This window comes from Cavia porcellus, unplaced genomic scaffold, assembly GCF_034190915.1.
Source record: "Cavia porcellus strain 051 isolate PalLab524CR breed Dunkin Hartley unplaced genomic scaffold, mCavPor4.1 scaffold_14, whole genome shotgun sequence".
NCBI lineage: Eukaryota > Metazoa > Chordata > Mammalia > Rodentia > Caviidae > Cavia > Cavia porcellus.
The window spans coordinates 7,281,396-7,294,816 of record NW_026947497.1 but is presented as its reverse complement, the minus strand read 5'-3'; positions in this window follow the sequence as shown (position 1 = coordinate 7,294,816).

The following is a 13,421-nucleotide window of genomic DNA, read 5'->3' as shown; positions in this document are numbered from 1 at the left end:
ATTTCTTACATTATCTTCTAGGAGTTTCAAGTGTTTTATTAAGCCTAGAGTTCATAATCAGTGTAACAGGTAGGCAAGGTCATTGTTTATATTCATTTCACACACATTAAACTGGTTTCGGTAGATTTCAGTTTACAGAGAATTTATTGGATAATCTTGAAATATGTTAATCATATAATCCCTTTACACTATAGTATATATTAATAACTCATTGGGTCCTTCAGCATTAGACCAACTAGGGTTAAAATCGATTTCTTCCTTTTCCATTCATTTCTCTTCCTTTAAAAACATTTTATGAGTTCTTATTTCACACTGAAAAACATAGTTTAGGGAAAAGCAACAAGTCTTAAAGCTAACTTGCCTTTGTTTCTTATCTCTCCTTTCAACTTCGTATTTAGATCTCTAAGGGACACTTCTGTGTGTATGGGGTACTTTTCAGAATGGACTATAGGTACAAGAAACAGTGTCTCAGTTTGGACTGTGATAAACTGCATTGAATAGTTTTACGTACAGAAAAGTTATATCTTAAATTATGTCCTGAACATATGGAATTCATGTATCATGATTTTACATCCATTGCAAATGTGTATGTGCACACACCAGTGACTTGTATCTTGCAAAGCCTAAGGGGAGAAAATGTGGATTTAATCACAGGTGAAATGTTCGATGCTGATTTATACAGAAAATCAAACTTTTTGTGCCTCTGTGATGTTTTGATATCTAATCACCACCTACACATCTGTCTTTGTTTCTGTTTCCCCTCTTTTTCCTGGAAGTATCTTACAGGGTTTGCTCCCTGGATTTTTTTGGGAGGGTCCTTAGTTCATAGGCTCAAGAAATCATTCAAATCTGCTGTGTGACTTCATGATTAGGCCTACTTACTAAATGCGTGGTTTGCAAATTTTTCTATGACTAATGCAACACTTTGGGCTTGCAAAGGTCCCACATTTGTTCGAAATAAAGTAGCAAGAAACTGAAATAATGGGTCATAGGAACAGAGAAACCCCAGCACCAATTCTCTACAATATTTCTATCTCTACCAAGAGGGCAGTTGTTCTGTGATCCACATTGATTTTTCATAAGGGTGTTAACCATCTGTTCCCTCTTGTTTTTCCCCTCTTGCTCATTTACATCTGTTGCTTCTTCACCACTGACAGAAGCTTACTCTCCGTGTCTGATGCGCACTTCCATAAAAATTCCATATCCATGAGACTGCCTGGGTTTCACCTGTAGAGCTTCTAAGATAATTATGGGGAAACAGCAGCCAAGTTCACAGGAGGAAGCATCTTCCGATTAGATGTGCTCCCTGCCTCAGGGGTTGCTGGCAAGGGTTTGCTGCTGGCATGGTTTCCCTTTGAAAGGAGCACAGAGCTGGCAGTGTGACACATCCGTCCTGCTATGGCCGGGTCACCATGTCAAGTGTGCTTAGCTATAGGTAAAGCTATCTGGAGAGAAAGTACACAATAAATTGGAAACAGATGGATGTAACGACACACTTGGCCCTAGGTGTTTGACATTCTGATGATTTTATCTATGTAGCAAAAGAAAACACCTGGAAACCCCATATTTGATGATGATAAGTTCACATTTGGGACCATTTGCATTCGGATTTTCTTAGCTTGGTTTCCTTGTTTTTCTCTTTAACTCTTTCCACTGACAATCCCTTTCCATCAATCATGCACACTGCCCACCTCTTGTCTCCATTCTGTAACTCCACCTGGCCCTTCCCAACCACTTTTAGTTCAAATGAAAACTCTGAGTAGTGTGTGAGAGAACATGTGAGAAAGTTCACCATTCTTTTCACCGTCCAGGCTTTCTCTGTTCCCTGTGATCACCAAACTTCATAGTTACTACTATACTTAAAATGACACATTCCAGGTACAGCCGTACCGAGGATGTTTTTCCACTGCCTATGAAGTCAGAGAAGAGGACAGCTTGACAGGTAAACATCAGCAGCTTTGATTTCTGCAATAAAAATCTTCACATGTGCTTAGAGCTAATGCACAAACATACAAGGCATTTTATTCCCAACAACTTCAGAAACTATTGCATTCTTCTAACTTTATTGTCACTGGCACCCATACCAAAAAGGATAATATGAAAACATACAAATGCATCTGGACATTTTCTTGGGCAGTGGGGAGAATGGTATTTTAGAAATAATGGTCAACTTCAAGCCAGGAGTTGTATTTTATTTTGACTTGTTTTTTTCTGTTTAGGTTTTCAGAAGGTTGGAGGGTCTACATTGAAAAGGCATTAAATTGCAACTGGATTCAAGAGTACACAGTGGCTCAGATAGGTAAGTGTCTGGTAAGCAAATGGGAAGGGAAGCTATATGGGCATTTGGTTTAAGCTGGGTTGGGGAGGTCGTTGTGAAGGTTGCTCATGTGTAGAGAGAGGGTCATTACAGATGAGGGACACGGAAAAGTAACCCAATGAGACTCAGTAAAGGCTTTCAGGAAGTAGCACAAGAGACAACTCAAGTCTTGAAATGGTATTGAGTAAAATATCCAGGGTCAAATTACAGGGAGGACCAATGTGTCAGCAAGGAAGTTAGTAAACCAGAGATTAGGACAATATCCAAATGCACAAAAATAATCTTCGGAAACTCAGCTTCACAAGGCATTGCATATGGCTTGTTCAAGGTGATGTATCATCAACAGTGTGTGTCTCTAACTCTGGGTTTCCATCTTAGGGCTGAATGGTTCTTCACTGCAGGGGTCACTCCATTGTTGGATATTTAACAGCATCCTCTCTGTACTGCAAGCACCCCACTGAACGCATGAAAATGAAAGATGTCTCCAGACATTGCCCAAGCTACCCCCAGTAGAGTTTTAAACAAATACAGACTTTGTGAAAAGCCATATAACCTAACAATTGAAAGCTTAGCCTCTAGAGACATATGTAGAACTATTATTCTAGGCCTCACTTTCTTCATTTCTAAGGGTTATTACGAAGTTTAGATAGGGTGGCACATGTGAAGCATGTATTTACTGTAGTGTATGGTCTGTGACATCTACTTAGTAGATGCTAGACCTTGTCCTACTCTTTAATAACAGCAGGACACAAAGGAAGAGCAGATGAAAGACATCATTTCAGAAAGCAACCTCTTAGGCAACAGTGAGAGATGGCCATAAAGTACTTGTTTCATTCTTTGGAGTCCTGTGGAAGCATTGTTCTGGTAAATCAACCAGCCTTCAAATATGGTTTGAGTGGCTTCGAGGTGCTGAGTAATATTCTGATATTGGATGTACAGAAAAGTTGAAAGTCAGACAAAGCTCCCACTTTTAAGATCTTATATATTAATGGAAAAGACAGAAGCAAACAGAAGTGACTTAAAAGTAGCATGGGCTACTAGGCACTGCTAGTTGACAAACAAAGTCCACCTGCCCTTTCTTTCACCACAACACGGTTGCCCACCTACACTAAACTTGTAAATTTTAACATTAAATGGTACAGTGGCCATTTGAGTACATTCATCTTGTGGCCCACCAACATATATAAACTTCCAGGCCTGGCTCATAAAACCTCCTTCCCATGCTATTTGATGCTTTCCATTTCTTCTTGTGGGTTGGGAGGGCCACAGTGGTAGCTGGAGTGACCCAAACTGTCTTGGAAGTCATGGGTTAAAAATGGCAGAACTGACATCAGCCTGGGTCCCCAAATGGCTGTGCAGAGCAAAGGTTTGTGGCCTGGATGAATCTGCGAGATTCATTTTGGAGATTCTAGGTTCATTTTGGAGAAAGAAATGAACTCCTACTGTGGTTGAATCATTGAATGTGAGTTTTTTAAAAACAGTTTTAAATACCAAATGAAGAGAGGTGATGAGGAAAGAACTCTGTGAGGAGAGAATTTTTGAGCTAAACCTGAAAGAAGAGGGAAAAAGGCAGCCAAAGTTACCATCCTGCCAAATGATTAGAGGCTGATATTAGACCCCATGGCACAAAGGGCTCATGCAGCCTTAGTGCCCTGGGACATACATGGGACTGGCATTAGTTCAGAATGCACCATTGCCTTGGGAGCCACCTGCTTTGTAAAGTAGTCTGTGACAACTGGAACAACTTCTTTCTCATCTCCCAAGAAACAATTGGCTCTATTCTTCCCCAACTTTTCTCAGTAGTCTGGAAGTTTAATTATCACATATAGCCATTGTGTAATAGTTATATGTTGTTTAAATAAAAATCCAGTTGGGTTTGACTTGGGCAAGGACCATATTTGAAATTATTCGACATAGACTAATGAGGGTCTTTTTGTTTCATCTGAGATAGATCCCAAAGAATTTATTTTTTAAGATTCTTCTGACAAGAGCTTCCTGCCATGTGTTTGGCTGGCTCTGGGGATCTTGGGCCTGCCTCAATTCTGGAATCTGACATCAATTCTGGAAACCGGATGTCCAGAGGTGAGTGTCTCTGCACCATTTTGAGCCCCGGGAGTTTAAAATCATTGCTCCCACCAACCAAGGAACTTCACAGCTTCCTGTCATACTCCACTGGCTCTGCAGGTCTTGGGCCTGCCTGCCCTACTCCCAGTGACCCTTTCTCAATCTGGGGAAATGAGCAGCCAGAGTCATAGGAAGCTGAGGGCATAGAAGAGGATTTCCAACAGGCCAGGGGAAGCCTTGGAATAACACTTGAAACACAGAAATACAGCAAAGTGACAAAACAAAAGACCAAATTACAATCTCAAACTTCAGCCCATCCCAAGAAACCCTAAGAGCTGTGTACATAGAAGAAAATATATGCCATACACCTGAAATACCTGAAATAATAGCAACTGAAATAAAGAAGCAACTCTGGGAAGCTTTAAAGGAATTCAAACTAGTAATCTCCCAGGTAAAAGAAGAAATGATAAAAGAAATGAAAGAGATGCTGAACATATCTAAAGAAGACACAGTTAAAAAATTGGAGGAACTAAACAAAAAGATAGAATCCATGGATGAACAATATAAGAAACAAACAGAATACATAAAGCAGATTCAAAGAATATACAGGAAATCAAAAATTCCTGTGACAGTTGTCAAAACTGCCTCAATGAAAGTGGAGCTAGAATCTCAGACCTCAAAGACAAGATTGCAGCTAGTGAACAGGAAAGGAAAGATCTTTTAAAAATAACAAGGAATCAGGAAATAACAATTCAATAGCTGCAACATGATGCAAAGAAAAACAACATAAGATTGATAGGGATAAATGGAAAAGAAGGGGACAACATAAAGGATGTCAAGAGGATATTTAGGGACGTAAGAGCTGAAAATTTCCCAAACATGAGAATGGAAACTGACATCAGGATCAGTGAAGTATATAGAACTCCAAATAGTCATAACCAAAATAAAACTACACCAGACATATAATCACCATGCCAGAAATCCAACATAAGAATAGAATATTAAAAGCTGTCAGAGAGAAAAGACAGATCAGCTATAAAGGAAAACCTATCAGAATCACAGCAGACTTCTCAGCACAAACAGTAAAGTCAAGAAGAGCACAGAGTGAAATATTTCAGATCCTAAAGGAAAATAATTTCCAACCTAGACTGATGTACCCTGAAAAACTGTCCTTCAATGTTGATGGAGAAATAAGATACTTCCATGACAAAGAACAGCTGAGGAACTTCATGATCACCAAACGAACCCTGCAAAGAATACTGAAAGACCGTTTAGATACACTTAGGAAAAAACCACTAAGCAAAGCAGACAATTAAACAAAATGGAAAGATAAAGATGCAACAGCAGAAAGATAACATGTCAACAATAAACCAATATATAAAACCATATGCTGTCTATAAGAAATCCATCTAACCCAAAAGGATATTCACAGACTGAAAGTCAAAGGATGGAAAACAATACTTCATGAAACAGGAACCCAGAAAAAAGTGGGGGTAGCTATCCTGTTTGCAGACAATGTGAACTTCAAACCAAGAATGATCAGAAGAGATAAAGAAGGTCATTACTTACTGGTTAAGGGAAAACTTCAAGAGGAAGAGATAACAATCTTAAATATATATGCACTAAATTTCAGAGCACCCAGTTATGTAAAGCAAGTATTAATAGAAATGAAAAACCAAATTAGCAGTAACACAATTATAACAGGACATTTTAATACACCATTGACACCAAAGGACAGATCAACCAGACAGAAAATCAGCAAATAAATAATAGAACTGAATCACACCTGTGAACAAATGGACTTGATAGACATATACAGAGTTCCATCCAACAACATCAGAATACACATTCTCCACAGCAGTACATGGGACATTCTCTAATACAGACCATATACTAGCCCACAGGACATATTTTAATAAATGCAAAAGAGTGGAAATTATCCCATGCATGTTATTGGATCATAGTGCCATGAAACTAGAAATTAATGATAAAATAAACTACAAAAATCCCACAAACACATGGAAACTAAATAACACACTCTTAAGCAATCAGTGGATTACAGGGGAAATTAGTGAAGAAATTAAACAATACCTACAAGCAAACAAAAACACAAATACAACTTACTGGAACCTGTGGGATACAATGAAAGCTGTCCTCAGAAGAAAATTTATTGCACTGAGTTCCCACATCAGGAAGACAGAACGAATACAAATCAATAGCCTGATGTTACACCTCAAACATCTAGAAAAAGAAGAGCAAGTCAAGCCCAAAGCCAAAAGAAAAGAGGAAATTATAAAAATCAGAGCAGAAATCAATGCAATAGAGACTAAGAAAACAATCCAAAGAATCAACGAATCAAAGAGTTGATTCTTTGAAAGAATAAATAAAATTGAAAAGCCCCTAGCCAACCTTATTTAAAAAAGGGAAGAAAAAGCTCAATTTCATGCAATAAGGTATGAAAAGGGTGAAATCACTACAGACTCTGTAGAAATACAGAAGATCATCAAACACTGATCATTCTTGGTTTGCAGTTCACATTTTGAAACCTCTACTCTCAAAGGTTTGATAACACAGAAGAAATAGAGACAAATTCCTAGAAACATATGAGGTACCAAAGCTAGGTCAAGAAGACGTAAAACTGCTGAATAACCCAATTTCTATTAATGAAATTGAACATGTAATTAAGTCCTTACCTACAAAGAAGAACCCAGGCCCAGATGGATTCACTGCAGAATTCTACAAGAAATACAAAGAAGACTTAATGCCGACACTCCTCAAACTCGTCAATGAAATTGAAAGGTAAGAAATCCTTCCTAAGTCATTCCTGGAAGCAAATATTACTCTAGTACCAAAACCTGAGAAAGGCCCAACTAAAAAAGAGAACTACAGGCCAATCTCCCTAATGAACACAGATGCAAAAATCCTCAACAAAATATTGGCAAATAGGATGCAGCAAATCATCAAGAAGATTATACACCATGACCAAGTGGGATTCATCCCAGGCACGCAGTTCAACATACATAAATCAATAAATGTAATCTACCATATCAATAAAGCCAAAAGTAAGAATCACATGATCATTTCTATAGATTCAGAAAAAGCTTTTGATAAAGTCCAACATTCATTTATGATAAGAACCTTACAGAAAATTGGAATAGATGGTCTTTACCTCAATATAATAAAGGCCGTCTATGACAAACCAACAGCCAGTATCATACTAAATGGCCAAAAACTGAAGGCCTTTACCTTAAAATTAGGCACAAGACAAGGATGTCCCTTATCACCACTCCTATTTAATGTAGTACTGGAAATACTAGCCAGAGCAATTAGGTAAGAGAGAAAAATAAAAGAAGTAAAGATAGGAAAAGAGGAAGTTAAATTATCATTATTTGCAGATGACATGATCTCTACAGAGAAGACCCCCAAAACTCCATTGAAAGACTCCTAGATATAATAAATAAATTCAGCAATGTAGCTGGATACAAATTCAATACTCAAAAATCAATAGCATTCCTGTACACTAACAACAAAATCACAGAGAGAGAAATAAGGGAAGCCACACCCTTCACACTAGCCATCAAAAAAATGAAATATTAGGAATTAATCTCATGAAAGAAGTGAAAGATCTATTTAGGGAAAATTATAATACACTGAAAAAAGAAATTGAAGAGGACTTCAGAAAATGGAAAGACATCCCTTGCTCATGGATAGGAAGAATAAATATTGTGAAAATGACTATTCTCCCAAAACTGTCACACAGATTCAATGCAATCCCAATAAAAAATACCTTCAACATACCTCACAGATCTAGAGAAATCACTCCTAAAAATCATTTGGAGCAAGAAGAGACCTAGAATAGCAAAGACAGTTCTAAACAGCAAAGCAAGGCAGGAGGCATCACAATCCCTGACTTGAAGTTATACTACAAAGCAACTGTAGTAAAATCAACATGGTACTGGAACCAACACAGAGCCAAAGATCAGTATAATAGATTAGAAGATACACCCACAACTACAGACACACTCAACCACTTTACCTTTGATAAAGGGGCCAAACATATTCACTGGAAGAACAACAGTCTCTTTAATAAATGGTATTTGAAAAACTGGCTCTCCATATGCTGAAAACTAGAACTAGACCCATGCCTATGATCATGTACTAAATTAAAATCTAAATGGATCAAAGATCTGAATATCAAAACAGAAACACTAAATCTATTGGAAGACAAATTGGGTAAAAACCTTGAAGACATAGAGGTAGGTAGAGAATTCAGGAACAGGACTCAAAACACACGGGAAATACTTCCCAGAATCAATAACTGGGATCACGTCTTATTAAAAAGTTTGTGCACGTCAGAAGAAATCTCCAGCATAGTGAAAAGAAAACCCACAAACTGTGAAAAAATCTTAGTGAACTGTCCCTCAGACAAAGGACTTCTGTCAAAAACATATAAAGATTTAAAAAAAAAAAATCAGTCCCCCAAAATTCAAAGATCCAATCCAAAAATGGGCATCTGAGATAAATATACAATACTCAGATGAAGAAATACAAATGGCAAATAAATACATAAAAAATGTTCATCATCATTACTCATGAGAGAAATGCAAATTAAAACTACACTGAGATTCCATCTCACTCTTGAAAGAATGGCCAAGATCAAGAAAACTACCAACAACAAATGCTGGAGAGGCTGTGGGGAAAAAGAAACTCTCCTGCATTGTTGGTGGGAGTGTAGACTGGAGCAACCATTGTGGAGGTCAGTTTTGAGATTTCTCTAAAAGCTGGGATTAAGTCCCATTTGTTCCAGCTATTCCATTTCTAGGCATATTCCCAGAAGAACTGAAAACATCTTACCACAGTGATATATGTGCACCCATGTTTATAGCAGCACAACTTGTAATAGCCAGATCTTGGAAACAACCTAAGTGTCCATCAACTGAGGAATGTATAAAAAATGTGGTATTTTTATACAAAGGAGCTATAAAGGATGATCACATTGAGATATTTATAAATAAATGGACACAGCTTGAGACCATACTCATAAGCAAAATAAATCAAATTCACATGTATAATTACCAAGTAGTTTCCCTAGTGTAAGAATTGGTAAGAATACATAAAAGTATGTGGTAATCATGATTCCCCATTATATTACTTTGAAGACTTATAGTGTTTTCATTCATTAGTTGGAATGGTTTTATTCTGGGTTGTTTGATTTTATTGTCTGTGATGGTATTAACAGCTATTTTGAAGAAAACAAACATTATAATAGCTAGTGATGATTTAATATCATCTTGTTTTGAAGTCCCACCAAGCTTTTGTTCTTCTGTCTCCATCGGTTTTATCATGTTGTATCTTATTGGATTTTATTATATGTGATAGTATAAACAAAATTTTTATGGACTAGGAGATAGGATAGTAACCATTGTTTGTTTTCTGTTAGTTGGTTCTGTATACTCTGTAATACTTTTATTCTTTTGAATGGTTTTACACTGTCTTGTTATGTTTGATACTATAGTATATGAAGGTATACTGAAATATTTCAAGGAAAGAGACACTATGGCAGCTGTTATGTCAAGTTGTCTTATGGTGAAACACTATGTTGTTTAAATTGTTCTGTTCTGACCTGTTTTGTTATGTCCTCTTTTATCTTAATCTTTTTTTTTAAATTAAAAAAATTTTAAAAAAAAAGTCTTCCGACAAAATAACTAACAGCAGAGCTCTGGACTTCAAATGTCCTGGCAGCTAAACTGTGTTAGATTAGGGCTTCATGAAAGTGTACCTGGTGCTTAGCGTGACAGTTAGATCTTAGTTCTTTCTGAGCTGCACTTAGCTCTGGGCACCTCCTGTAGTTTAGACCTAAAGTGTCTGTGTGGCCCTTCCCAGCTGTGCTGCTATTGGGGAGCAGCACAGCCTTCAGAGGGTGAGGTCTTGTGACAGGGGTTCCTGTGATTGCTATTGTGTCCCTGAAGGGGACATTGGGGCTCTCAGTGCTACCTCTCTGTCTCTCTGCTTCCTGGCCAAAGGCAGGTGACCTGCCCTGATTGTGATGTACAATGTCATCGCAGACCCAAATGTCAAGGACAAGCAACCATGGGCTGAAGCCTCTGAAACATGTTTCCTCTTTTAAAGTTGATTAGCTCATCTATTTTGTCACAGAGACACAAAACCGACTAAAATGTTATACACTTTCAAATTATACAGTGATATCAAGGTGATTTGCCTGCAGTTTTAGTATTCCTTGTATTAGAAAAACTCACTGGTTTCCAATACTCTAATGTCAACTCCATAATATAAATGCTTTTGTAAGAGATGGGCTATTATTTATAGCTTAATCAAAAATATATAGATATACTGCATTACTTTTAGTGTTAGCCTAATGTGGAGATGAGATAAAATGAAAACGAACTCAGAAACATGACTTTATGCTGGCCTCTACAGTCTAATGAAATCCTTCTTCAGTTTCCATTTGACTTAACGTGTACACTTTGGTGTGTCCATCTTAGACCATTCTTCCATTACTGTGTAAGTCCAAACAAACAGATCAGTGACAGGGCTGGAAGGCTTGGTGGTCAGAAGTAGAAAGTGGATAAAGTTGTGTCTTTAACATTTGCAGCATTAGACTTAGTGACTTATTCTCGTGAGCAACTTAAAAGAATTGGGTATGTGCTTCTCCTTAGTAGACTGGCTTATTACATCTCTGAGCAATAGATCTTCTGTTTCTGAGTTCCCATCTTGAAAGGGGAACCATATCTGATTACTCAAATGAAAACCCCAGAGTCCTTGATTAATTTTCCCATGTTGCTCTTTATTTCTAATTCTTTCTTTATTTATAATTCTTTAATTCTAATTCTAATTCTAATCCTACCGAGCCTACCTTCAAAATATATCTTATATATACCCGTCTACTTATTTCTCCCTCTATCATTGATCATTCATTATCTCTTCATTGATCCATGATGACATTCATTTTTTTTTCTTCTTCACCTCTATTTCATTATTTATCCAATAGCCAGAATTATATCTTTGCAATCTCCAACAGAACTGGCCTGCTGTCTGCTTAGAACCTCCTGGTGGTTCCCTACCCTAGTTAACTGGAGGCCCGCTTCTTACCCACGTGTTCCTGTCTTGTTCTTCCTCCCCCTTTATTTTGTGTGACTTTTTCCTCTTTTCTTCATCTACCATCATGCTGAGTGGCCCAGATGTGTTTCCACTGGAGCTCTCTGGGTCCTTGTCTGTGATCTTTACCTCCTTGTGTTCACTGCTGTGTTGCTAGTGCTTAGGACACAGCTCCTGTTACCTAGTGGTTGTGAAACAGCTATTTGTTGAAAGAGAGTTGGTTGGAAAATAAATCTATTATGACAAGTAGTGGACTCTGAGGTGGACACAATATTGATTTTATTAATGGGGCTAAAGACTTGTTGATCTCCGTGAGAAGAATCTAGCAAATGTTTCCTTTCAAAGTGACCTGTCTGTGGGTGGTGCACTTGGTTTCTATATTTCTGGCCCATTTTTTATGTCATAGTTTAAAGAAGCATTGTTCCGTTATATGAGAGTATGCTACAAGAACAAATTAATCAGAAGACATCTGGACCATCTCATTTCCTGTTCCTTATCACTCTCCCTGGCACGGAGCACTTAGAAAGTAGGCATGAAAGTGAATATTTGATAGGGGTTGGACCCCAAAATCTGTTTCACTTAGTAAGTCTTTCACATCTAATTCTAGAGCGTCCTTTAAGTCAAGCTATGTTCCGGTACATACTTCTTGTCTGCAGGCACCTTTTAAACTAGTTTTCCTGTCATTCTAACTTACTTATATTTTAGAAATTTATTTGTTGATGCAGAGCATTTACTGCCGTGGTTCAGAATGGGTCCATGTTTTATTTCTGTGTAACATTAGAAATGTCAGGGCTAATATATCAATATTATGGCATTTGCCAGGGTATCTGGAAGGTCAAAACTGACTTCTTTCCAATAATTTAGAAAAGGAAGCAGAAAGAAAGTTGGAACATTTCTTGGGATTCCAAACCAAATGAGTTCAATGCATATGGTGAAGACACGAAGAAAACAAACTGTGATTCTTCCCTCACACCTAAGGTTACCCTAATAAACCCATCTCAGTGCTTCGGACGGGAAGCTGACTTCCTCCCAGCCCCTTTCAAACTAAGCTTGAGCTAGGTGGCTGGCACTAGGTGGACGTTACTCAATGAAGGCTTCCTGAGTTTGGACCTTGAATCTTCACCTAAAGTTTATGAAGAGTATGTTGGTGACACTGATATGTTTTAGATTTTAAACCCTGTTTATTGATTATGTTATTGATTATGTCAAAGTTCTGCTATGTTCATTTCAGAGAAGCTTTTGCGATCAGAGTAGAAAGGTCCAGCTCTTTTTCAGCAGGAATACAGGTTTGTTTTCTGCAGACTTTAGTATCACCTTGTGGTGGTGTAAATGAACCCTTTTTGCAGTGTTAGGTATGTTTTGATCAGCGTATTTTTAATTGACATGAAGGGAAATTATTTGAATATGGCATTTGAATGTGAAAATTAGCAGAAATACTTATTTGAAAAGATAGTAAAATCATTCTTGTAAATTATTTCAAAACAAAGTGACTTTAAAAGTTTGGGGATGTTCATTTTTCTTATGCCTGTGGCATGTGCAAAGCTCTGCATGTATTTTACTCCTTATGAGCAGATAAAATAGTAATGTATTTCATCCCAAATAAACTAGTTAATAATATGACTTAAAAAGCTTATGCAAATTCCAAGACAGGGAAAGTGATACAGTTAAATGTGGATTCATCGTTTCCATGATAACTTATCATTTCATTTGAATGTGCACCCCTCCCCCAAAGTGTGGCTACCAAGGTAATGGTTCAGTTCCACTGAATTCTAGACAAGAGGTAGAGACTAGGCAACTAAAAAGAAAAGAAAAGCCAATTCACCTAAACAAGACGATTTTTGACAGACTAACTTCCACTTAGAATTTTGTCTATTTCCACAACTTCTGAGCCACCGTATCAGTTGTAGTCAACACATTTATGGGA